Source organism: Cheilinus undulatus, linkage group 4 (genome assembly GCF_018320785.1).
Source record: "Cheilinus undulatus linkage group 4, ASM1832078v1, whole genome shotgun sequence".
In the NCBI taxonomy this organism is placed as follows: Eukaryota; Metazoa; Chordata; class Actinopteri; order Labriformes; family Labridae; genus Cheilinus; species Cheilinus undulatus.
In genome coordinates this window covers 49854986-49878609 of record NC_054868.1, presented here as the reverse complement: position 1 = coordinate 49878609, position 23624 = coordinate 49854986, and the positions used below count along the sequence as shown (strand labels likewise).

The 23624-nt window shown below is 39.3% G+C and overlaps 1 protein-coding gene across 2 annotated transcripts in view; it reads left to right on the top strand.

Annotated features, from left to right (window-relative positions):
- The window catches only part of mgat3b (beta-1,4-mannosyl-glycoprotein 4-beta-N-acetylglucosaminyltransferase b), a 163728-nt gene that overhangs the window by 2965 nt on the left and 137139 nt on the right, over nt 1–23624 (top strand). Inside the window, exon 1 of one of the 2 annotated variants that reach the window (XM_041785721.1) lies at nt 19096–19561. The exons of the other annotated variant lie outside the window; for it this stretch is intronic. The gene's annotated coding sequence lies outside the window, so the exon portion shown is untranslated. Of the gene's footprint in view, nt 1–19095; nt 19562–23624 lie in introns of those variants that run through there. 2 annotated transcript variants of the gene reach the window in all.

Sequence of the window (23624 nt, the reverse complement as noted above, 5' to 3'; positions counted from 1 at the left end):
CAATCAGTAATGTTACTAGACAAAGGCTTAGATTTAGGCTAATTGAATGTGTTTCCTTTATTAGAAGGTTCAAATGCGTTATGTGGGGTTCAAAGATTTTCTGTAAGGTGGTACGGGTAAAAATGGCTCTTTCAACCAAAAATGTTACCGCCCCCGGTATAGTGTGAGCACATAAGTCGTGCGGGATGTTAGTGCGTCATAAGCGATTCAGATTCTGCCACGACCGTCATATGGCCGGCTTGAAATGGCCGAGTGTTTACCCTGCTTTAGCATTTCATGTGTTTTGTTTGTGTTCAGGTGTGGCCAGGGTTCTCTGTCTATCAGAGGGAACTCCTTCCTACTCCAATCCAAAATGCAGACAATGTTTTGGACTTGACTGCAATAACACTGTTGAATCTGAGATGACACCAATAAACTGCTCCTCTTCTGCAGTGCTGAAAACATCAGCTGGTGTTGCTTAGTCTTGCATTGCTGCGCCCCCTTGGGGGGCCCACGGCCCACTTTGGGAACCACTGAGTTAGGCCAAGGAAAAAAACATAAAATGTCATGACAATCTGGTCGTTATGAAATATATAAAACACTGAGAGTAATAGGGGTTAGTTAGAGTTGGAGGTAAATGTAAAGTGTAAATGTTAGAGCAGGTGTATCAAACATCTACTCGAGTAATGAAATAATGAACTTTGAACATCACTGGCACAACCTGGAAGCTATAAATGCAAATGAAAAATCAATAAGGAATTTGACTTTATCTGAAGGTTTGTTAATCATTAAAAAACAAACTATTAAGGTCAGGTTTTTTAAGCAGTTCTTCAAACTGAAGTTCAAGCAATAGATAGACTTGTTTGGCTTTTTCCTAAGAGGTAGATAATGATTGATATCATAACCTCCAAATAAGAACACTTTCATTTTACCACAAATTCACCTGTATGAGCTCTTCAGTGCATCTTTCAACACCAGGGAAAGTTCTGAAAAATCAACAGAAACCTCATTTGAAAATATAACATGAGACACCAGTAAACACAAACAAAGGACTGCATCGGTGTAACAGACATTATTTTATCTGGTTGTTTTTCATCAGTTTGAAGCAAGTAAGATAAGTGCTGCTTCTTTCCTGAACCCATCATGTCATCTAGAAACACCATGAGGCCATTTTGGTTTCTACACTACAAACTCTTGAAAGGATGCTTATTTCTGAATAGAATAACCCCTAAAATGAAAATATTTCAACAGGCCTATTTAGACAATTTTAACATTACTATCATCACATACAGTAAAGTGTAAATATATAATAAAAAAGGATTTTTTGATCAAATTTTTTCCATTGATTATGATGATTTGATTATGCAATTTTTAATTTAATCAAATATTACATAGCGTGACTTTTCTTGGATGATTTAGCTTCTCTAGAAACGTTTTCTCTCTACACCAAAGCTCAACCAGTTAAAATTTATTCAGGCTGCTCTGCACTAAAATAATGACCTTTGATTTGTAAGCTATGTCAAAATGTTTTGATGACAGCAGGACTACTGTACTCAAGTAAAAGTACTGTTACTATGATTAAAATGTACTTTAGTAAAAGTACTTGTCTGTAAATCTACTCAAGTAAAAGTAAAAAATATTTAATTTAAAGTTTACTGAGTAAATAATAGGGCTGGCCATTTAATCAAGATTAAATGCCAACTGGTCCCTCTGCAAATTTTAAGTGAAAGAAAAAGCAATATTTCCTCTAACCTGAAATGTGTGTCAAAATACCATTTTAATACTTTTTTGCAGCAGATATGTTGTGCTCTACAGACTAAGCAAACACTCAAGTGTCATCCTACATGCCTTAATTTTGCATATGTTGTGAGAATTACATAAAAATGATTCTTCCCATTAATTCAACATTTCATACCTAATTTGTGATATTAGTCAAAATAATCCCGATTATACGTGTTTTAAATGCTTCATCCCCATTTGTTACTCACTTTTTATAAATGTGAACACCACACTTGTTTGGCAGAGCTTTGTTCTGTTGTCACAAGACTGTACGTTAAACAAATCAAGGAGGTTATGTGATCGGGTGGGTTTGTTTGTTTGTTTGTTAGCAACATAACTCAAACAGTTGTGGACGGATTTTGATGAAATTTTCAGGAAATGTCAGAAATGGCATATAAGGAAGAACTGATTAGATTTTGGGAGTGATCTGGATCACTGTCTGGATTCAGGAATTTGTACTATTGGGAGATAGGGCTAATGGTGGAGGTCTGCGCTGTTACCACTTTACACCAGGAGATGGCAGACATGAGTAACTTCAATCCCAGCAGCATTTTTGGGTGTGTTTTTATTCAAAGTTTTGGAGTTTATAGAGTTTGAAAGACACATGCCCAGTCGAGGAGACGAGTCAGAGCGTAACAGAGAGAAAGACAGCGAATTGTAGCGAGAATACTCACAATGCTGGGAGGAGTAGAGGAATATTCACCCTCTGCCATGACTTTTAGTCGTCTGGTGAGACCATGGGTGAGACTGTCAGTGTGTCTGTTGGCACAATGCTTTCTCCATGACAGCCCACATGTAGCGAAGCCAATGCTTTGCCTCACCATGTTTCCAGCCCATCGGGGAGGGAGTAATCGGCAAATGCCATGGTGGGGGGCACATGGGGATGGATCCAGGAGTTTTTTAAAGGATTCTTCACCATTGGGAAATAGGACTAATGGTGGATGTCTGCGCTCTACGAGTGCTTTTCTAGTTAAAAGCATGTTATTCATATTGATTCATACATCTTCTAATTTCATATTAATAAATCTGTCTGGCCTAAAGGAGAGAACAGTTTCTGATTAATCTATGTTAAACAGAGGTGGTTATCATATAGAATGATTTATTGCTTGTGTTTGTTAAAAAATACAAACAATGAGGAACTTATAAAATTACTGTATATTAAACAACAATGACAATATTGAAAAAAAAGACCCAACTAGATTTTGTTTGTTCAGCCATAGGAGCTACGGAGGAGTTGTAAAGATAAATGTAATCTTTCTGTGTTGACAAGAACACCCTGAGAATTAAGGTCTCCCACCAGGTTGTTCAGGCAAAGTCACAACTTTACATTGAAGTAAAATACAACAGCTGTTTTGGGTGTGATGTGGAATCTTTCTTCCTATATGTGCTACAGCATAGTCAACACAGGTGGAAAAAGTTCAAGAATTTAATACTTAGGTAAAAGTACAGTTACTTTAGTTAAAAATTACTTAAGTAGAAGTAAAAGCACTGATTTAAAAAAATACAAGTACACAAAAGACCACTCACTAACAGTAATTTGAGCAAATGTAATAGGTTACTTTCCACCTGTGGATGACTTCTAAAACAGCTTTCATTAAAGCCGGCCTTTGATCAGTATCACAGAGCATCAAGTTCATCCCGACTAATAACGGTCAGAAACCTCCTCAGCCAATTTCATCAAACTACTAAACATCTAAAATTGGTCCACTAGGCAGCCATCTCTGTGAGAAGCAGTGGTCTTACACCAAACGACTTTCCTCCAATTTAAAAGCCACAGACAAAATTTAAAGGTCAGAGTGAAATCATGGAACTCTTGCTAAAGTTGCTGCTTGCTACGGTTGTCTCAGTCATAAGGTGTAAGGTCATAAGACTCAATTTTAGCAGTTTTAAGGTGGTCTTTCTTTAGTCTTGGCGTTACAACAGTATCAAACGTGTTTAATATTGTCCTAAGTCTGGTCAAATGCAAATTGTGTTTCTCAAATTCAAAACTGAATTTGAAAAACCAAAACTAGAAATATGTTTTACAAGCAGATAACAGCATTTCTGTTCTGAAAAGGATGGCGTCTCAGATGAGCAGTCTGAGATTGGCCATCAGGGATGAATGGTCTGCAGCCGGACCACCCTTGAGTTAGCCTCTTGTGTGGTGTAGTGTGCTGTCACCGTTAGGTTAGTGGAGAGTCTTCCTGTGCTCTTCCTGTTGAACACAATATTTCTCTTGTGCCCAAAAAGGTCCACTGACCTCACAAACTCTGAAGAAAAACACAAAGAGAGGGATTTTCGCTGGTGTTGTCCCTCTCTTATTTAACATGACCTACTGGTGCTGTTGTCTTTTTTTAGGCTAATGTTTTGTTTCAGGTACTTTGAATTGACCAGGTTAGCCTCCATCTGGGCCACAGTCACAGTGCTCTTCCGTGGGACAGAAAGCAGTGGATGTGACATGCAACTTGACTCTCGGTGGTGGCATACAGCTGCAAGGCAGAAATTCGAGTTAAATGCTGAATAAGGTCGGCCAAGCGGCGTCACCTCTTCTTCAAGTCTTTAGCCTTTCCTTGGTCGACAGGGAAGGGAGAGGTATGGCTCTTTTTGTGTAGCCTTGGGCAGTAAATCATTTATGTTAACACAATAGATGTCATCATTACAAAGTCATGAATGACTAACTGCTTCTAATGTCTTACCTTAAACAATATTACTATAGAGACACAAAAATTATTACAATTAGAATGATTCAGCTGAAAGATTTTAGTTACGTTCACATTTGATGAGGAGTAACTAACTACCTATTAACTAACAGTGCTAGCAGTACAGTCCTTCCTCTTTCTCTAATAACAGTACAAAATTTTGATAACCTTATCTAACACTGGATATTTCAACTCTATAAGGATCACAGCATCATCAGCAAAGCCCAGATCAGTGATCTCTGTCAGGTAATCACTGATTTCAAAATAAACTAAATTATGAGTTAAGGTCGTTGCACACTTATTTCATTATGCTTTGATGCTTTTTTTTAGTCTGTAACCAGAATAAACAATTAAATAATTTCACACAATTGGTTGTGTTGTTAATTGGCAGTTAATTGCTCATGCGTTACTTATCTCAATTGTAGATTTAGATGATGTAGCTTAATTTAAGGGTAGTCATTTGCTCCTTTGTTAGTTTTTATTTCCATTTCCTATGCCAATGTCTGTGTAACTTCTGTAAATAGCTTTTGTGATAGTTTTACTGTCAGTCATTCAGCTCTGACACTTTGATTAACGTTTCTGGATGTGGTTACATTTTCTTTGCCCACATTGTTTCACCTAAACTTCACCAACAGTGCCGAATCTCTCTTTCTCGTCTCAGAGAAGTAAAGCCACGCTGTAGATCGTGCCTCTTTGTCTTTGCCCCGAGTCCAGCCGGACAGTCTGCCTCCAGCTCCAAGTTTTTCTCTCATCACTCTGGTATTTTATCTGAGAAAAGCTTGGTGGTCTTGGAGGTGAATTCTGCAGCCAACAGTAACATTTCAGTTTCCATTGGCCCCTGATCAAAGTCCTCTATAACCTTCATATCTCCAGTGTCATCTGAGAAGGCTCTTATGCTGAATATTTAACATTCTGGATGTGGATTTCTTCCTGTAGCTCTGTGTGTGTGTGGATGTGGATGTTTACATAGACTGCACATGTACAAAATAAGATCTGTGTTTCCTTTTAATCTCTAATTCAAGGTTTTTGTGTTTAAAATGCAGATAAAATGCTGGCTGTGTTGTAATTTCCTGTTTTTCTAATTTGAATATATTTTTTGTATTTCAAGTGCTTGATTTCTGTTTCAGTGTTTTACTTCTATGTGGCTGTTCTGCTCTCTAGTGTGATTAACCAGGCATAAACTTTTACTTTTAGCACCAGTATGCCATTTGTTCTGATAACAGCAGTTGTTGTCCGGTCTCCCACAGCCTCTCTTGTAGTGATAATCTCCAAAAATGCTAAAACATAGAAACAAAAGGTAACTGTTGGTTTACGAGCTGCACTGTGGAGATTAATGGCGAAGCTGCAATTTAAGCTAACAAACATAATGACTGTTTAGCAAACATTATCTATTAACAGAGCAGCATTATCACAGAAATGTTTGAGACTGGTTTTGGAGATTCTGACACACATAAAACCTGATAATTAGTACTTTTACCAAGAAGTGTGGTTATTTTATAATGCTTTATCACAGCATAAACACTACGAGTGCTTTCAGACAGATATGGTTCTGGTTCTGGCTCTGTTCCTGAGTCTCAGAACCGTGGTGCTTTCTGGCTAACCAGCCTGCATTCACACCAGTTTCTGAATGCAGAACCAAAGTGTGAGGACATTACTCTACGTTTCTCAGGCGATTCCTTTGAGTTATTATTTGATCTGGCGTTCAGGTGAAACCAGCTTTCACCAGCAAGTCCATGTGGGCCCTGTATGGGTTATATGTGGACTGCAATATGGGTCCCATGTGCCCATATGCCCATGTGTACTGCAAATGTGGATCAGCCCATAAGAGACCCATATAGGCCCCATCTAGAGATCCAAGATAGGTCCTACTAGTAGTGAACATGGGCAATCACAAGGATCTCTAGAGATGGGGCCGTTATGGAACCCACGGACATACCCACATGAGATCTGTATTTTCGCCCACATATAGCCCCTTTTGGGACCCACATGGACACGCTGGCTGGGCCAGATCGCAACCAAACATTTTGTCTCCACAGCAGACGACTTTTTCTCCATTTCCTGCTCATCTTCACATCATAGAATATGACACACCGGAACTGGCACAGAGCTCTGCTGGTCTGAAAGGCCTATACTTGTACTTTGTAACACACTTCTAATGAATGAAGGAAAGCACAGTGGTTTGTAGGAAGCGTAGTCCTATTACCCTCCAGAAATGTACACAAAATGTACCTTTGCCTTTACTCTATTTTCTAATAATTGTGTTGCACCAAATTCAACATTTTAATAACAGAAATGCTCAGGTTGCAGGTTGTCCTGGCTTCAGGATTAGAAATATTGACATGAGAAATGTCTGAATGTCAACAGAGGAATTGGATCTGGAAATTGCGGAACAAGAGCTGCTGAAAAATACTTTAGTTTTCCCCACAAAATCAAAGATAATGTATATAAGCTGTACTGTCATGTCAAATTTGGGTAATATTCCCTCCACCAAAGTCAGCAAAAGCCCAATTATGATTATGCATTTAAGAGCAGGGGGCGGAGCCAGAGGTGTTCTATATCTCAGGCTCAGCCAATCATTGGAGGATTCAATGACTTCAAAATTAATCCAAACAAAAAATTTTTATTATCATCTTTAAATGATAACATGTTGAAGATCAATATTTTCCCTACTTCTGCCCCTTAAAAGGTGCATAAACTGTTATTTACCTCTACATATTTATTTCTTACACATATGATTTATCTTTAAAAGCAGCAGAACAAGTGGAGCAGACACGAGCGGGATTGTTGGAACCGAACGATAGCCAATCAGGAGGCAAGCTGACTGAGGGAGTAAGCACAACAAACCTAGCCATTGAAACTATAGAAAACATGAAACATAAATTTGGATGGATGTTCAAAATGAATAGCCAACATTTGATTTGTGGTAATACAGTTTACAATTCATACAGTCTGTCTTCAAAACAGGGGTTCCCAGAGGGATCCGGGATTGGGACAGCATGGGGATGCAAGGCACAGAGCAGGGGGGATGTTTGCCAATAGACAAAGAAAAAATGAAATGATTTCAAAGGATATATTCCAACTTTTCTTACAATGAATTACTTAGGAATATTATGTTTTTATGACTCTTGTGTGTCTTTGTGTTGTTTTTATGCCTTTGTTGAGAAAGGTTAAGTGAGTGTGCATCAGGATTGTGGGGTCCCTTGTCTCTGGCTCTGTTATTTTTTTAATTCCTGGCTAAAATGTTAGGAACCCTTGCTGTAAAGTTTACAACAACCAAACCCAGTATGTAGCAGGAAGATAAGCAGCTAACCAAATTTAGCTTGTTTACTCTACTGTGCAAGATTTTGAGTTTTCAGAGTTGAGACTCTTGTTGTCAGTGAATAAATCTGTGTTGGTTCTCTCATTCCACACCACACACTATTATAAAAACAGTCAAATCTGTCATAATTTGTCGATGTGTGGGGTCCCTCACATTTTCAAAATCTGTTGAATCTTCTAGTGTGTGCCAGGCTTCAGCCATACCTGACATTTACACTATATTGCCAAAAGTATTCACTCACCCATCCAAATTATTGAAATCAGGTGTTCCAATCACTTCCATGGCCACAGGTGTATAAAATCAAGCACCTAGACATGCAGACTGTTTCTACAAACATTTGTGAAAGAATGGGTCACTCTCAGGAGTCCAGTCCAGTCGTGAAATTTCCTTGCTCCTAAATATTCCACAGTCAACTGTCAGTGGTATTATAACAAAGTGGAAGCAACTGGGAATGACAGCAACTCAGCCATGAAGTGGTAGGCCAGGTAAAATGACGGAGCAGGGTCAGCGGATGCTGAGGCGCATATTGCCAAGAGGTCGCCAACTTTCTGCAGAGTCAATTGCTGCAGACCTCCAAACTTCATGTGGCCTTCAGATTAGCTCAAGAACAGTGCGTAGAGAGCTTCATGGAATGGATTTCCATGGCTGAGCAGCTGCATCCAAGCCATACATCACCAAGTGCAATGCAAAGCGTCGGATGCAGTGGTGTAAAGCACGCCGCCACTGGTCTTTAGAGCAGTGGAGACGCGTCCTCTGGAGTGACGAATCGCGCTTCTCCATCTGGCAATCTGATGGACTAGTCTGGGTTTGGTGGTTGCCAGGAGAACGGTATACCTTGTCTGACTGCATTGTGCCAAGTGTAAAGTTTGGTGGAGGGGGGATTATGATGTGGGCTTGTTTTTCAGGAGCTGGGCTTGGCCCATTAGTTCCAGTGAAAGGAACTCTGAATGCTTCAGCATACCAAGAGATTTTGGACAATTCCATGCTCCCAACTTTGTGGGAACAGTTTGGGGATGGCTCCTTCCTGTTCCAACATGACTGTGCACCAGTGACAAAGCAAGGTCCATAAAGACATGGATGAGAAAGTTTGGTGTGGATGAACTTGACTGTCCTGCACAGAGTCCTGACCTCAACCCAATAGAGCACCTTTGGGATGAATTAGAGCGCATGTGAGTCAAGGCAGGTGAGCGAATACTTTTGGCAATATAGTGTATATTTATAATTCCTTGTGGCCTAAATAATCTTTGAAATGTAGGAAAAATTTGGCATAAGTCTATAAAATACCCGCTCTGTTCTATATTATACAGTCTAAATTCCTACTGCTGCTCACATTTCCTCCATAACCCCACATTGTAAAACAGTTTAGAGTCAAGGACAGAAATCTCAGTCACACTCGACATGTTGACAGGTTATTATTAATACTAAAGAAGAGGAGAGGCAGCCCGATCTGTGGGTCATAAGCCTCCTCCAACAGATAAACACTGCTTTAAACAGGCGAGGCTGTGAGCTCGCAGGTTTCAGTCTGATGTGAACGATGTTGCACCACATGAGGCTGCGCATCCAGCTGTATTTACTGTTTGACTAACAAGAGCAGGAGCTGAAAACTTCCCAGACTTACAGCATGAACACTGGCTCTTGTTCTAAAAGTAAATGGGTCACAGGCCATTGTAAGCCTGAATCGTATCAGTGCTGCCAAATAATGAGCACCTGGACTTCTTGTTCATGAGTGAGCAGCTCGCTGCAGGCCTGAGCCTGAGAGAAAGCGACCTGACTGCAACCTGATACTGAGGCTAAAACTATGCCAACCCAATCAGCCCAATATTTCCTTAAAGAGCTTATTCTGTCAGACACACAATGGGCCGATAGAGGAGTGCTGCTGAAGTCGATAGAAAAATCCACTCATGATTGTCACATCTTTTTCCACTTAACAAAGATAGCTTGAAATACTGGAAAAATCTATTTATAGAGAAATTATAGCAGAGAAGAGCTTTGAGATTGCTCGCTATGACAGCTAAACCATTAGTACAGAGCAAATGATATCAAACATACACTGTAAAACATTACCAAACTCCAGTTTGTCTCCCTAAACTGTCAGGAGCTGGAAAACTTCCCAGACCTGCATGTGCCTCGGAGTCTCTGAGGACTTCTGAGGCTGAAAACCAAGCACATCTTTCTATTCTTCTATGCTATGCTAGCAGCATGTCTCTAGCTTTGTGTCATCTGTAGTGGCTGCTTTATAGACCTTTAGCATCCTACATCACACAATCTGTTCATTCCAACCCTGCAACCACCTGTGCAGCAAAAGGAAGCCACTGGATGCTTGTGATAGTCTGCAAATGCCTCTTAGTTATCTATGTAGTGAACATTTTGTTCACAGAAAGTTTAAAACCTTGACATTTCTGGATAAGATGCATACAACTTATTTTTTGAAGTCGACCCATCCATTCATTTTCTATACCACTTATCCTGTTGGGTGGTAGCAGGGGGGCTGGAGCCTATCCCAGCTGTCATTGGGCGAGAGGTGGGGTGCACACTGGACCGGTCGCCAGTCAATCACAGGGCTGACATATAGAGACAGACAACTAGGCACGCTCACATTCAAACCTACAGCCAATTTAGAGTCACCAATTAACCTAACGAGCATGTCTTTGGTGGTGGGAGGAAGCCGGAGTACATGGAGAGAACCCAGGCATGCAAACTCCACACAGAAAGGCTCTGACTGGAACCAGGGACCTTCTGAAGTGTCAAACATAATAACTACTCATTTGTAACTGAGGCACTAAATGGACTGACTCTAATGCCAGCAAACCTCAGTATTACAGTTGAAATACCAAATGAGGTGTTGAAAATAAAGGAGTATCTGCAATTGCCTCCTTGTGTGGTCTGATGGGTACGTTTGGACATTTTAATGAATAAAGACAAAGAGGTATTTGCGTAGATGTGTTCATGGGTGCCTTTGAGAGTCACTAGCATTTGTATACAGGCTAATTCTATGCTATTACTTTCTGCCCCCAAATACACTTCAAGCAAACCCCCCCCCCATTTCTGTTTCTGCATGTGACTAAATAGAAGATGCTTCCAAGTGTCCAACGCAAGGAAATACTCTCCTTTACAGATGGGTAGAAACTACCTGTAGCCATGGGGAGACAGTCGGTTTTCCACTGTGCAGAAGCTGGGATATGTGGTTTGGAAATCGCACAGACAAATCAGGACTCACACTGCATGTCAGAAATGAGTCAAGAGCCTGCTTGGAACGTAGCATATTTTGAGTAATGTTTCATTAAACTACAGGACGACTACAGGGACTACAGGAAGAAAGAAGGACAAACAGAGCAGATGCCTCAAGGAGCTTCCTATTTTTTTCTTACTCTCTCCACAGAAGAGAGAGGAAATGTGGGATTTTTCTTTCAGTAACAGATTACTTTGATGAAAATGTAACTAATAACAGGATTACTTGAATTGTAAAACTAATGCGTCACGTTACTCGTTACAACAAAAAAAAGTAATCTGAATACTCTAATGGATTACTCTGTAACGCATTACCCCCAGCACTGTATATGGATGGCCAAATGAGCTAAGCTAACCTGTTTAGCTATTCAAATGCTTGTTTGTTCATTAACTATCAAACATAAGATTCTTGTACTCTACAGAAAGGATCAGTGCTCAGCAAAGACCCTTAACCCAGTCAAATCCTTACTATTCACATCCACAAGTCAACCTGTAATGGGCAGCAAGATGCTAACACTTCACCAGGGTTGTCAAGTGTGAACCCGCCTTGGTCTCTGTTTCGTCCAGTTAGAGGACCTCCAGAGGGCTGAGCAGTGATCCTCAGCAACCCAGATTAGATTTCTGCCTATCATGGTTGTGCCAACTCAAGCGAAAAACACGAGTCCTAGATCTGCGGTCAATAAAGCGCTACAACTTGTTTAATTGCAGTACTCTTCCATTTTGTTGGGTGGCGCTGTTGCAAGAAATGCAGGCCCTACAGCTATAGTCCTGAAACTGATACGTTTACTTACTTTTTAAAACTGTCACATTCCCACGATGACACAGAGGTGCTTCTGTCACCACCAACGATACAGTTAGATCTCTACTTGTCAGTTTCATGGATGAATTTCACATAATAAGGGAGAAAAGCTGTTAAAAGTGCCCTTCTTGGTTGACACTGTGGGCTACTTGCATTCTAGGGTCGCTCACAGCATGAGCTAGGAAATGCACTTTAACAGTTTTTCTGAATTATGTCCAAATTCATCACTGAAACCAAAATGCTGATTCACTTTGAGTAAATATGAACTGCGGTTTTTAACTGAACTGGCTCTTCAAGTCAAACAAGATCACCTTGGAGACGAGTGAGCTGAACAGCACGTCTGGTTTCTGCAAGCAACAGAAAGACACTCCCATAGCAGCTGCCACTGTAGCAGTCTTTTATGCAACATCCAATATGAAACAATTCATGGCTGTAAACACAGAAGTAGTCTTTCTTTATTATCATTATGTGATGTCCATGACATGATGTGATGTTTGGTATTGTCAGCCTGAGTGTCTCCGGTCTGTGTCTGTGAGTGCAGCTCCTTGATTAGAGTAATGTCACACACCTGGGCCCAGCGTGTTGAGGTTATTTAAGCTCCTGCAGTCACACATTCACTCTGTCTCTCTGTCCTGGCCTCCACAGGTATACCACACTTTGGTTTAGTTATGTTAGATTAGGTTGAGCTTTAGTTAAGTTTGCATTTTATATCATTTACACACATTATCTTCACTCATGCACATCCCACACTACTGACCCTACTGACTTACATACCTCATGCTATAAATATTTAATTTGTTCTAACTTATGGTAACTTTAAGTCATCTGGTTTTATTTGGTCTAATTTGGCTTTTCAGACTCTTAAGTTTGGTTGAATTCAGTTTAATAGCCTGATTTGATTTTTTTGACTTTGTCTAATTTGGTTTAATTAGAGAATTGTTTGATTTAAATGTTTAATTTTGTTTGATTTGAAAAATAAAGACTTGTTTAAAACTTTACCATGGTATTTTTCTCCATTCTTTGTTGTGACCAGCTGAGCCAGGTCATGACAATTTTAATTATTGAAATTTCAGTGCAAAAAAATTCATATTGCAGCTTTAATATTTACACTGAAACTTAACATGAAGACATTATGAATTTTGTTCATGCTTGCTGCTGATGCGTCAATGTCACTTATATTGGATGCTCACTTCTGATTGGCTGGAGTGGTGTTTATCATTTTTAAGGGTCATTGTAGAAAAAAAAGCACATTTAAATGTGCATTAAAAATTACCATCTAAATACATGCACAGTAAATGTTACTGTCATAAATAATATTAGTTTATTTTTCACTTCATTTTCTCCTCTCCAAGAGCACCCAGCACACCTAAGCCACCCTCCAGGGGGTCAGGGCCCCGCTGTTAACACTGATGCTCAGTTGTAACAATAAAATAAGCGCCACAATCATTAGGTATTTTAGAAAGTATTCATACTAACTAACACTAAAAATGAGACTGTTGGAGAAATACCAAAGAGTGCAAACCCAGTGCTCTGAAACAATTACCCGGGTGTGGCTTGTGTCTTTCTGCAGCCATGCATGTTCACATAAATACGGCTTGTTACAGGCATGTGTTAGTTCTCATTATCTGAGGGTGCAACCCATGCCAGTATGTATTTTCATCTCTGCTGGGGGATATGCTTGAACTGCTGATTGCTTTTTCTGTTTGTTTTTAATCTTCTTTAAAGCACATTGAGTTACACCTGTATGAAATGTGCTATACAAATAAGGTTGAATTGAATTGAATTGGTCTGACCTGATCCCTGTAGAGCAGGGGTTTTCAAAATGTTGAAGAGTGAGCCTCCTCCAAGAAGAAATTTTTCATTCGGTGGACCCCCACCCACATAAAGATTGAAAAAAAGAAGAAAAGCAACCACAACTCCAAACATATATGTCTAATCTTTAAACATTTTTAACATTAATATATTTTTGATATTTTGGTCTGCAAATGTCCTTAAACATCTGCCCTTCCCTCTTATTTAGTAGACACTATACATTTTCATTTGTACAGTTGATGTAGGATTGCTTAACAGCAGACCATCCTTTCTTTTTATCGGTGCAGGTACGCTCATCAGTGACCGAAATTCTTATCACTTCCTGTTAAAACTTCCCCTGGTTTTGGTCACTAGGCTTTTTGCTCAGTCTTAAGATGGCCCCAAGGTTTATACAGCCTTATGCTGTCATTAGCTTGTACATCTTTGCAAATTAAACACTATGACTTGAGCATCATTGGGACCAATGCAGGAAAATCCTAACTGGAATAACTGACTCTACAGCATAGTCCCTATAGGAACTGTAAGTCTATCCATTTTGCTCCATGCACAGCAGAAGTTAGCAAAGCAAATCACCTTTTTTCTGGGTTATGGTTCCGCGCTTCCCCTGAAGTTCTGTGGCGCCCCCCAGGGGAGGCCCGCCTCACACTTTGTAAACCACTGCTGTAGAGAATCTCTGGAGAAATGTCTAGAGAAAGATGAGAGACACCAGACCCATTAATCTAGACAAGCTGAAGGCTGCTATCAGAGCAAGCTGGGCTTCATAACATCCCAGCAGTGCCACGGACAGATCACAATGATGCAGTAACTTGTGCAAAAGAAGCTCTTACCAAGTACTGAGGGCATAAATGAGCAGAATTTTCCAGAAGGTCAACATTTCTCTATCATAAAACATTTTGGGCTGTTTTTTGTGATATTCTGTTGTTCTGAGACAGTGTTTTTTTGTTTGTTTGTTTGTTTTTGTGAGCTGTGATCATCAACATTAAGACAAAAAGGGTTGAAATATGGAGGTCTGCAAAAAGCATGGTCCATTGTAAAGTTAATCTGTCATAACCACATATATGTATATATATACATTTCTTTTAATAACCACTTGAATCAAAGCAACATGTTTTTATTTATGCCATAGTGTAGAGCCTTCTTCTTTAAACCCCTTTTCTTAAAACAGAATTATTAAAATGGGCGTGAGGTTTGGTTAAATTAGGGTTTAAAAGTGTTTAAAAGGTGTTGATAATGGCAAAATGGGTTAAAAATGAGACAACAGTTGGTGGGAATAATAATAATATCTTTAATTTATATAGCGCCTTTCAAGAAACCCAAGGACGCTTTATAGGAACACATATAGACAAACTATGTGAGGGGTAGGATGAGTGTAAGGGGTGGTTTAGTGAAGACTGTAGGCTGTGGTGAACAGGTGGTGCTTGAGACGTTTTTTTGAAAATGTCCAGAGATGGGGAAGTAAGAAAAGGTGGTGAAATATGGTTAAAAAGAGGCTAAATGGATTTAAAATAGCAAGAATGGTTTAACAGATGCAGAAAAAATAGTCCAAGCAGGCAAAAGTCGGTTAAAAGTGGCAAAAATGGGCAGAGAAAGTGGTAAAAGGGTTTAAAAAGTAGAAAAACATTAAGTGGCAATAATATGCCAGAAAAAAGGTGATGAAAGGGTTAAAATTTGGCAATAATGAGTATAAAGTGCACACAATTGATCATGTGTTTAAAAGGTTGCAAAAATGATTAAAGTGGCAACAATAGGCAGGTAAAAAGTGACGAGAAGGGTTAAAATGCGGCAAAAATGAGTTTGAAGAGCACAAAATTGATGAAAAGTAGAAAAATTGGGCAGGAAAAGTGGTGGAAAGTGTTTAAAAAGTGGAAAAACAAGTTTAAGTGGCAGAAAAATGTTTAAAGTGGTAACAATAGGCAGGTAAAAAGTGATGAAAAGGGATAAAATGTGGCAAAAAAGTGAGGAAAGCTGATTGAAAGTGGCATAAAAAGTGGCAAAAATTGGGCAGGAAAAAGAGGTTAGAAAGTGCTATGTATGAATAATTTGAACATCAGGATTCAATAATAGCTTGTCAAACTTTTCTGCTCCAAAATGAAGTAACTGTTAAGCAGGACGGTTGCACCAATGCTACTGATCCAACACACATGCATTGAAATCACAACTGTGAAGGGTCCATTCTTGTCAGGCGTCTGGCCAGATCGGTGATTTCACAAAAACAAATGCACTGATATCAGTTTTGACACATTCAGCGTATGCTTAAAGAAAATCCCCTATCCTCCTGACATTTAATTTTCAGAAAACTACTCATTTTTTTTGTGATTTTTTAGAAATAAAATACAACAGTGACTTTTTTTTTCAAACTGGCAGCTAAAGAGTTACTAATCACCAGACTATGTAAACATTGAGTTGTTTGGGCGGCATGCTGACACAGGGGGAGAGCGCTGTTGCATCACTGCAAGAAAGTTCCTGGTTTGGATCCCGGGGTTATTCTGTGTGGAATTTGCATGTCCTCCACCAGTTCTCCGGCTTCCTCCCACAGTCCATAATCATGCTTGCTAGGTAAATTGGCGACTAAATTGCCCATAGGTATGAATGTGAGCATGCCTGGTTGTTTGTCACTACATGTCCTGCGATTATTTGCATGCTCCAGCCCTCTGCAAACCGCAGTTTTGATCAGGACTGAAGTTGATGTAAAGAATAATTTCAAAAATGTGTGATTTTATTTCCATATAAATTATTATGAATACTTTTAAAGTTGGACATTTTATCCCTGAATGGGTTATTAGAGTGCAAACTTTGAATAAACCTGCAGGGTTAACTCTACATTATATTAGTGTTACTCAACCCTGCACAGCCAAAGAGCCAAATTGTTGAAAAATACTTTTGAGAGAGCCACAATCTAAGTGGTAAAAACAGGTTAAAGTTGCAATAAAAATAAGTTAAAGTTGGCAAAAATGGTCAAAATGCAACAAAAGTGGATCAAAAGGGGTGAAAATGGGGGGAAAAAAAGTGGTCAGCGAAAAAAAGCGAAAAAAAAAAGTGGTCAGAAAGTAGCAAAAACTGGTGGGAAGGGACAAAAAAATGAGTTACATGTAGCAAAAAAAATGGTCCAAAAGTGGCAAAAACAAGGCAAAGAGAAAAAAAAAAGTGAAAAGTGACTTGAATGGGAAAAAGAAATCAAGATTGGCAAAAATGGGCAGAAAAATAGGAAACAAGTGGTATGTAGTCACAAAAGGTAGCTTATTTGAATAAAAGTGACTAAAATGGTAAAAACAAAACAAAACAAAACAAAACAAGGCAAAAGTAGCATAAAAGTTGCAAAAATTGGGGGAAAGTGTCAAAAAGACATTGCAAAAATAGGACCAAAAGGGTTATTTAATGGAAAAAGATAACTTAAATGTGCAAAAAGTGGCAAAAAATTGTAAAAACATTTAAAAAAATAAATTAAGAGAAAGTGGCAAAAAAATTGTAAAAAAAAGGGGCAAAAATATGAAAAACTGTCAAAAAGAAGCTGCTAAAATAGGCAGAAAATAGGGAAAAGGGGTATTAAATGGAAAAGGGTAGCTTAAATGGGCAAAAAGTGGCAAAAAATGGTTCAAAAAATAGCCAAAATTGAAAAAAATTGAAAAAAATGGTCACAAAGAAATTGCAAAAATGGGCAATAATAGGAAAAAATGGTGTTTATGGCAAAAGATAGTTTAATGGGAAAAAGTGGCAATAAATGGTCAAAATGGGCAAAAAAGTTGGGGAAAAAAGTGTTAATAAGAAGTTGCAAAAATGGGCAGAAAATAGGAAAAATGGGTATTTAATGGAAAAATGTGGCTTAAATGGGCAAAAAGTGGCAAAAAAATGGTTAAAAAATGGCCATAAAGTGGAAAGTAGGGAAAAGATAGGAATTTAATGGAAAAAGGTGGCTTACATGGGCAAAAAGTGGCAAAAAAAAGTGGTTAAAAAATAGCCAAAAAGTGGAAAATGGGCAAAAAATAGGAAATTAATGGAAAAAGGTGGCTTACATGGGCAAAAAGAGGCAAAAAAAGTGGATAAAAAATAGCCAAAAAGTGGAAAATGGGCAAAAAATAGGAAATTAATGGAAAAAGGTGGCTTACATGGGCAAAAAGTGGCAAAAAAAGTGGTTAAAAAATAGCCAAAAAGTGGAAAATGGGCAAAAAATAGGAAATTAATGGAAAAAGGTGGCTTACATGGGCAAAAAGAGGCAAAAAAAGTGGATAAAAAATAGCCAAAAAGTGGAAAAATGGGGAAAAAATAGGAAAAAATCGGTATTTAATGGAATAAGGTGGCTTAAATGGTCAAAAATTGGCAAAAATAAAAGTGGTTAAAAAATAGTCAGAAAGTGTCGAAAATGAGGAAAAAATAGGAAAAAATTGGTATTTAATGGAAAAAAGTAGCTTAAAGAGGCAAAAAGTGTCAAAAATGGGGTTAAAAAAATAACCAAGAAGTGGCAAAAAAGGGGAAAATGTGTCAAAATGAAGTTGCAAAAACGTAGAAAAAATGGCTATTTAGTGGAAAAGGTAGCTTAAATTGGCAGAAAGTGGCAAAAATGGGGGAAAATTGTCAAAAAGGAGTTGCAAAATGGACAGAAAATAGGAAAAACGGGTATTTAATGGAAAAAGATAGCTTAAAATGGCAGAAAGTGGCAAAAAAATGGTAAGAAAGGCAAAAATAGCAAAAACGTGGCAAAAATGGGAAAAAGTGTCAAAAAGAAGTTGCTAAAATAGGAAAAAAGGGTGCTGACAGCAAAAGATAGCTTCAATGAAAAATGGCAACAATCTTCTCCTTTTTAAGATTTTCTGGTGGAATAATATTTAAAATGAAGTCATAAAAAAGCCACAAATAATCACAAAAGAGCCACATGTGGCTCTTTGGCCACATGTTGAGTATCACTGCATTAAATGCATGCATTTTCGATGCCCTGTAATTTTCACTAAGACCTCACGGGGGCTCTGTTGTGGTCAGAGTTTGATGGGCTCTCAGCTGTGCAGAACTTCTAGAGGACTGGATGTATTTTGGGTATGGAGATTCTGCAATCAGGGCAGAAGTGCAGTAATATCTCCAATAATTACAGCAGTCCTCTACTGATTAATCCTCTGCAGAAGTTCTCCACAGCCCCCACTCCTCCTCCTCCTCTCTCATATTTCTCAGTAATGTCCCCCTCCTACACTATGGGCGCCCCCCTCGTCCTGATAAGCAGCATAACGGGGAGGAGCTCTCCTCTCGCGGGGCTCCTCCTTCCATTGCCTTCTCCCACTTGCCCCCTCACACACTCGTCTCCACCTCCCCCTTGCTCTGTCTTGGAGCCAGAGCGAGGATGAAAAAGGAGTAAAAGAGAGGAGAGTGCGCGGGGGATCTTGTTTTTTTTTTCAAGCGGAAAAGGCGTCACAGCGGCTGCAGCGCGGAGGACGGAAAAGAGAGAGACGCATCACGGAGAGAGAGAAAGAGAGATAGAAGAGACAGAGAAGGGAGGGAGGGAGGAGGCGACAGTGGCTCGTAAACACGACAGAAAACGGCGAATAGGACGGCAGACAGCGGCGATCTACCCCCCCTACAGCCAACCCAACATCTCCTCATCTCCATCCTCTCCTGCGCCGCTTGGCTCATCATTTTGCGCACCTCGCTCTCTTCTTATTTTCACCTCTTCTGCTCGGTAGGATTTCACAGAATAAACATCAGATGCAAAAGAGGAGGCTGTGCCATCAGGATCCTCTCTAAGTCCGGCTCGGGACGATCTTTGGCGCAACCGAACCGGCGCACAAACACAGCCGGATGACTGAAGGCTAACCCGGGGGAAGAAAGAGAGAGACCCCGGCCCCCCTTGGTTATCACTGAGACTTCAGCATCCCCAAATGCGATGGTTTAGCGGCTCCTGCAGCAAAACTGCCCGAGCAGAATCGGATCAGCAGGGCTCTCATCCACCATGAACCTCTGAAAGACATCCGACACAGGCACAGATGGGTAAGACGAGATGCTCTGCCTTTGGCTCATTTTGTCATATTTTATTCCGGGATATGGAGGCTGAGCATGATGGGAGGTGGTGGAGGGGAGCTGGAAGGCTTGTGACGTGAAGACCCCACCACGTACAGTAGAAGGCTGTCATGTATGTCTGCGTGTACGTGGGACTGATGGAGTTGTTTCAAATGAAATTGGGATGTAGATGGGTGGGAATGGACAGATGGCCTTTTGCCTCTGGTCACCATGGGGATGGAGTCTGCTGTATGGATTTGGTTCCCCATGGGAGGCTATTCTACTCCATCAGATTATGAAAGTCCTGAATGCTGGACATATAGTGCCATAAACAGCATTCTAGACTGGATGAGCACTGATTGTACATGCTGGGCAAAAGCCAGGAGCCTGAGGGGTCAAGGAGTGAACTAGTGGAGATGTAGGGTCATAAATAGCGCTAAAGACAATGAATGAAGCACACATGCTGGGAAAAGGCCAGGAGAGGAGTAAAATCTCCCTAGGAAGGACGAGAAACAACCAAATATAGTCAAAGATAAGCCAAAAAATCAAAGACCTGTGAACGTTTTTATTTCCATTGCATATGTACTGTACAATGTCATTTGCATGCACAGGCCCTAGAGTCATTTTTATGAAATATTATAGAAGAGCAGCAAAGATGGGGTGAATTCAGGGATTTTGGGGCTGTTTTTGAATATCTGTCTTTTATTTGCAGTAATTTGAAGAAATAGGTCCAACATTTCTGCATTTCAGCAGCCCTGTAACCACGGATGTACCCGTGCATCAGATTAACATTGGCCAAATTAGGGATGTGTGCAATTAGATGTCTGACAGGTAAAATTGGGATCTAATTAGTAATATTTTTATCAGATCAAGCCTCAATACCAGTCAAACATTCCCTCTAAATCAGGGGTGTCAAACTTAATCACAGCAGGGGCTGGATTTAGAATTCAGGTCTAACCTGAGGGCATAATTGGGTCAACAGTAATGAATTATGGAAAAAAAAACACTAAGCACTGATGATATGATAATGCTGAGATTAGAACAGTCTAAATGATAAGTTTAAAGCCTAAAAATCTGAGATAAAAAGTCAAACTTATAAGATCAAAAGGTCAGAACATGAAATTGAAAATGAAAAAGTCAAAAAACGTTTTTAAAGGGAATTAATAAGATAAATTCAAAATCAAAGGATTTTAAGGATTTAAAGGTCCAAATATGAGAAAGAATACAAAATAATACATCTAAACTTCAAAATATGAGAATAAAAAAGTCAAAATCACAAGTTTTAAAGGTCAAATTATGAGATAAAACTGGAAATCATGAGTTTTATCAGTCTAAATATGAGGAAAAATTGAAAAATAATAATTTTAATAGGGGTTCACCGATTGCAATTTTCTGGCCCATCACCGATCACCGATCTTTAAAAAGCCTGACCAGCCGATTCTGATTTTGGCCGATACCCATTTTTTTTTGTAACTGACAGCAAACACCTTCAATGTTCCAATCTTATTTTATTGAAAAACACTGAACAATACCTGTGAAACAATACAAACTTGTTGTTTTGACCGCACATGAGGTCGTTCTCTCAAATATAAATGAAAAGTTTAGAGCATTGCTGTGCAAACTACTAAATTATATCAGTTCCTTTAGTCTTTCATTTTTCACATTTTAGTAGGTAGAGGTAGATAAGATCGTGGATAAGATCGGTTTCATATGTAAGTATCGGCCAATCGCCGATCCCCCAAAATGAAGGAAATCAACTCTGATTGATCGATCGGCCGGCCAATCAATCGGTGCACCCCTACATTTTAAAATTCAAAATGTCAGATAAAATGTCAAAATCATGAGTTTTAAAGTCAAGTATACAAGATATAATTCAAAATGATGAGTTCTAAAGGTCAAAATACAAGATAAAATTGGATATCATGAGTTTTATCAGACGAAATATGATTAAGAAATTCAAAATCATGAGCTTGACGGGTCACAATATGAGATAAAATCAGAGTTGTATCCATCAAAATATCATAAAATAAAAAAAATACATTTTGAAATTCAAAATATGGGATTAAAAGTCAAAATCATGAGTGTTAAAGGTCAAAATATAGGATAAAATGGGAAATTTTGAGTTATAAAGGTAAAAATTTGAAATATGATTTGAAATTTTAAATTGTGAATCTAAATGGTCTAGATGTTACATTAAAAAGTAATATTTATAGTAATATATGTAGTATATATAATATAGTAGTAATTCTTTCTACTCTACTTTTTCACATTTTTATGACTTAAGGATATTTTCAATCATTGAGGATAAGGTTACATTTTTATACTGAAGAAATCTGTAGACCTCATACTTGTGGGCCAGTTATGATAAAAATATTAATGATCTTACGGGCCGGGTACAACAGTTCCATGGGCCAGATTTGTCCCCCGGGCCTTGTGTTTGACATCCCTGATCTAAACTGTGGTTGTTCTCAATGACCACTGCCTTGCTGCTACAATGCTATTTAAAATGCTAACCTCAAACTGCTTCAGCACTGGTAGCAAGATGCTGCTGCACTAGACGTAGCAGAAAACAAACAGCTGGCACATTAGCTTGTTCACTCCAAAGTTGACTGTGCCTCCTCATGATTTGGAGTTTGGAGTGGAAAATACGACGTACAGTTTGCCTTCTAGGAAGTCAAGGTGTGCTGTGGGAATTCAGATACAGTTACGGCTGTCAAGATTGGTCGCATTAATCGCGATTTATCAAGACCCACAAGTTTTAAAATTGTGACTGTGACTTTTGTGTAAGTCCACCACTGTTTTTTAACCCTCTGAGGTTGGCGCACTCGTTTTCGCTATGTTTTTCTCAATATCTTTGCCATTGCATGTCATAGAAATGCGGTTCAGACACTCCCATGAACAGGAGAATCTCATCGTTCACTGCTGCCCTAACTTGCCATCCCGCATGATTCACAGCCGGAGTTACAGGGCCAATAAGAGAGCAATGGGCACATGTCATCACCTCTCGCTGCATCATTGGATGTATCATCTGTCTCTCTGTGCGTACATGATTGTGGTAGGGCCCTCCCTATCACTGTTTTTGCAGGAGAGGAAAGACGAGAGACTGGAGTGAGAGGAGAGGATTAGACTTGTTGATTGCTGATGAGGGCTGCATGTCGGCGCAGGGGTTAGCACTGTTGTCTCACATCAAGAAGATCCCTGGTTCCAGTCAGGGCCTTGCTGTGTGGAGTTTGCATGTTCTCTTCAGGTACTCAGGCTCAGACCACCAAAAACACACTCTTTAGGTTAATTGGTGACTCTAAATTGGCTGAGTGTGAGCAGCCCTGGTTGTTTGTCTATATGTCAGCCCTGCGATTGACAGGTGACCAGCCCAGGGTGTAGCCCACCTCTTTCCCATTGACAGCTGGGATAGGCTTCAGCCCCCCTACCCCCAACAGGATGAGCAGTATAGAAAATGGATGGATGGATCTCTGATGATGGCAAAGCAAAGCTGAAGTCATTTGTCTCATATTTGAGATTTGGTGAAAACAGACTGACAGACAGCATTTATGCTCAAAAAAACCAAATGAAAAAAATAACATTGTAGACTTGTTTTCTGTGCTTACCTATTATTTTAGTCATCTATTCCACTACTTTTTGAGCTGGGACTTTGGTAAACCTGTTTCAAGCACCAAAACAATTTGTCCACATGAGTGAAAGTTTGTTTTAACAAGAGATTCAGACATTTTCAAAATTCAGTATTTGGGTAAAATAACTCTTTATAAAGTACTGTCATACAAAAATGGGCCCCAGTGTGCATAAAGCTCAGACTGTCCTTGACACTTCAATATAAAACACTTGGGTATTGTGTTTAAAAGTACCTTGAAAAGGTGAATTTTTTTTTCATAAAAATGTAAAAACGGAGGAAATAGCCTTTGACCTCAGAGGGTTAATGCCTCATTTCACTTTAAAAACTCTCTGGACAAGTCGTCTGCACCTTGTATTTCCTCTACAATCCATGACAAGTTCCTTCTCCTGTGGGTATGTTTCTGATCCAAACAGGAAGTTAATTTCT